The sequence below is a fragment of the Triticum urartu genome, chromosome 3A (assembly GCF_056163025.1).
Source record: "Triticum urartu cultivar PI428250 chromosome 3A, HENAU_Tu73, whole genome shotgun sequence".
NCBI lineage: Eukaryota > Viridiplantae > Streptophyta > Magnoliopsida > Poales > Poaceae > Triticum > Triticum urartu.
In genome coordinates this window covers 155,294,662-155,298,964 of record NC_141875.1, presented here as the reverse complement: position 1 = coordinate 155,298,964, position 4,303 = coordinate 155,294,662, and positions in this window count along the sequence as shown.

The window sequence follows — 4,303 nt, the reverse complement described above, 5'->3', positions numbered from 1 at the left end:
CCACGCCATGGCCGGTCAGCCGCATCGTACACTGGTGATGGAGGTTTCCCTGCTTCCTTCTCGAGGTGAGGTAGCAACCTGCATTTTGGGTAACTCTTGGAGGGGCGCTCGAGTTCGAATTCCTCGGCCGCGAGGACTTTGGTCCATCTATCTGCTAGCAAGTCTTGATCAGCTTGAAGCTGTTGTTGCTTTTTCTTCAGGCTATTTGCTGTGGCCATAAGCCGGCGCTTGAAGCGCTCCTGCTCAACAGGATCCTCAGGCACGATAAATTCTTCATCGCCGAGGCTTGCCTCGTCTTCGGAGAGAGGCACGTAATTGTCCACCGGTTCTCCATCTGCTGCCTGCTCTGGAGGGCTATCTTGTTCATCCTCCAGCTCAGCATCGTGCTGGAGGGGATTGTGGTTTTCTTCGGCACTATCCGGAGTGTTATTGTCTCCTGTGCCGGCATCACTACTTTTGCTGTGGCGGGACTTAGAGCGGCGCCGCTGACGTCGGTGCTTTGGTTGTTTTTTGGAGGGGTCATCCTCCGCTGTCTCGTCGCCATTGCCTTCTTTGGGGGTATCCCCCATGTATATATCATATGATGAGGTGGCAGTCTAGTGCCCTGTGGGCGGTGGTTCCTGTTCATCTCCTGCATAGTCGTCCATACCATCGATGTCTTCGGAGTCGAAGTCGAGCATATCAGTTAAATCGTCGATAGTGGCTACAAAGTGGGTGGTGGGTGGGCAACGAATTTCTTCATCGTCCACATCCCCTTCTAGCCGGACATAGTTCGGCCAAGGTTCTCCTGACAAGGAGAGAGACCTTAATGAATTTAGCACATCGCCGAAAGGCGAGTGCTGAAAGATATCCGCGGAGGTGAATGCTACCTCTTGAGCACTACGTTGGTTTTCCCCGAAGAGGAAGGGACGATGCAGCAAAGTAGCGTAAGTATTTCCCTCAGTTTTTGAGAACCAAGGTATCAATCAAGTAGGAGGCTATGCGCAAGTCCCTCGTACCTGCACAAAACAAATAAATCCTCGCAACCAACGTGAATAGGGGTTGTCAATCCCTACACGGCCACTTACGAGAGTGAGATCTGATAGATATGATAAGATAATTTTTTTGGTATTTTTGTGATAAAGATGCAAAGTAAAATAAAGGCAAAGTAAAAAAGCAAAGGAAATAACTAAGTAGTAGGAGATTAATATGATGAAAATAGACCCAGGGGCCAAAGGTTTCACTAGTGGCTTCTCTCGAGAGCATAAGTATTCTACGGTGGGTGAACAAATTATTGTTGAGCAATTGATAGACTTGAGCATAGTTATGAGAATATCTAGGTATGATCATGTATATAGGCATCACGTCCGAGACAAGTAGACCAACTCCTGCCTGCATCTACTACTATTACTCCACTCATCGACCGCTATCCAGCTTGCATCTAGAGTATTAAGTTAAAAGTAGAGTAACGCTTTAAGCAAGCTGACATGATGTAGAGGTATAGACTCATGCAATATGATGAAAACCCCATCTTGTTATCCTCGATGTCAACAATACAATATGTGCCTTGCTGCCCCTACTGTCATTGGGAAAGGACACCGCAAGATTGAACCCAAAGCTAAGCTCTTCTCCGATTGCAAGAAAGATCAATCTAGTAGGCCAAACCAAACTGATAATTCGAAGAGACTTGCAAACATAACCAACCATACATAAAAAATCAGAGGAGATTCAAATATTGTTCATAGGTAAACTTGATCACAAACCCACAATTCATCGGTCTCAACAAACACACCGCAAAAAGAAGATTACATCGGATAGTTCTCCACAAGAGAGGGGGATAACATTTTATTGAGATCCAAAAAGAGAGAAGAAGCCATCTAGCTATTAACTATGGACCCATAGGTCTAAGGTAAACTACTCACACTTCATTGGAGGGGCTATGGTCTTGATGTAGAAGCCCTCTGTGATCGATGCCCCCTCCGGCGGAGCTCCGGAACAGGCCCCAAGATGGGATCTCCTGGATACAGAAAGTTGCAGTGGTGGAATTAGGTTTTTGGCTCCGTATCTGATCGTTTGGGGATACGTAGGTATATATAGGAGGAAGGAGTACGTCGAAGGAGCAACAGGGGGCCCACGAGGGTGGAGGGCGCGCCTGGGGGGGGGGGGGGGTAGGCGCGCCCCCCTACCTCGTGGCCTCCTCTTTTGTGCCTTGACATAGGGTCCAAGTCTCCCGGGTCTTTTTCGTTGAGAAAATCACGTTCCTGAAGGTTTCATTCCATTTGGAGTCCGTTTGATATTCCTTTTCTTCGAAACCCTAAAACAGGCAAAAAACAGCAATTCTGGGCTGGGCCTCCCATTAATAGGTTAGTCCCAAAAATAATATAAAAGTGGATAATAAAGCCCAATAATGTCCAAAACAATAGATAATATAGCATGGAGCAATCAAAAATTATAGATACGTTGGAGACGTATCAAGCATCCCCAAGCTTAATTCCTGTTCGTCCTCGAGTAGGTAAATGATAAAAACAGAATTTTTGATGCGGAGTGCTACTTGGCATAATTTTAATGTAATTCTTCTTAATTGTGGATGAATATTCAGATCTGAAAGATTCAAGACAAAAGTTTAATATTTACATAAAAATAATAATACTTCAAGCATACTAACAAAGCAATTATGTCTTCTCAAAATAACATGGCCAAAGAAAGTTATCCCTACAAAATCATATAGTCTGTCTATGCTCCATCTTCACCACATAAAATATTTAAATCATGCACAACCCCGATGACAAGCCAAGCAATTGTTTCATACTTTTGACATTCTATAACTTTTTCAATCTTCACGCAATACATGAGCGTGAGCCATGGATATAGCACTATAGGTGGAATAGAATGGTGGTTGTGGAGAAGACAAAAAGGGAGAAGATAGTCTCACATCAACTAGGCGTATCAACGGGCTATGGAGATGCCCATCAATAGATATCAATGTGAGTGAGTAGGGATTGCCATGCAACGGATGCACTAGAGCTATAAGTATATGAAAGCCCAAAAAGAAACTAAGTGGGTGTGCATCCAACTTGCTTGCTCATGAAGACCTAGGGCATTTTGAGGAAGCCCATCATTGGAATATACAAGCCAAGTTCTATAATGAAAAATTCCCACTAGTAAATGAAAGTGATAACATGAGAAACTCTCTACTGTGAATATCATGGTGCTACTTTGAAGCACAAGTGTGGTAAAAGGATAGTAACATTGTCCCTTCTCTCTTTTTCTCTCATTTTTTTTATTTGGGCCTTTTCTCTTTTTTTATGGCCTCTTTTCTTTCTTTTTTTATTTTTCGTCCAGAGTCTCATCCCGACTTGTGGGGGAATCATAGTCTCCATCATCCTTTCCTCACTGGGACAATGCTCTAATAATGATGATCATCACACTTTTATTTTTCTTACAACTCAACAATTACAACTCGATACTTAGAAAAAATATGACTCTATACGAATGCCTCCGGCGGTGTATCGGGATATGCAATGAATCAAGAGTGACATGTATGGAAGAATTATGAATGGTGGCTTTGCCACAAATACGATGTCAACTACATGATCATGCTAAGCAATATGACAATGATGGAGTGGAACGGTGGAAAGTTGCATGGCAATATATCTCGGAATGGCTATGGAAATGCCATAGTAGGTAGGTATGGTGGCTGTTTTGAGGAAGGTATATGGTGGGTGTATGATACCGGCGAAAGGTGCGCGGTATTAGAGAGGCTAGCAAAGGTGGAAGGGTGAGAGTGCGTATAATCCATGGACGCAACATTAGTCATAAAGAACTCATATACTTATTGCAAAAATCTACAAGTTATCAAAGCAAAGTATTACGCGCATGCTCCTAGGGGGATAGATTGGTAGGAAAAGACCATCGCTCGTCCCCGACCGCCACTCATATGGAAGACAATCAATAAATAAATCATGCTCCGACTTCATCACATAACGGTTCACCATACGTGCATGCTACGGGAATCACAAGCTTCAACACAAGTATTTCTCAAATTCACAACTACTCAACTAGCACAACTTTAATATCACCATCTTTATATCTCAAAACAATTATGAAGCATCAAACTTCTCATCGTATTCAGCACACTCATAAGAAAGTTTTATTATTAATCTTGTATACCAAGCATGTTAGGATATAAAGCAAATTACCATGCTATTAAGACTCAAAATAATCTAAGTGAAGCATGAGAGATCAATAGTTTCTATAAAACAAATCCACCACCGTGCTCTAAAAGATATAAGTGAAGTACTAGAGCAAAACTAGATAACTCAAA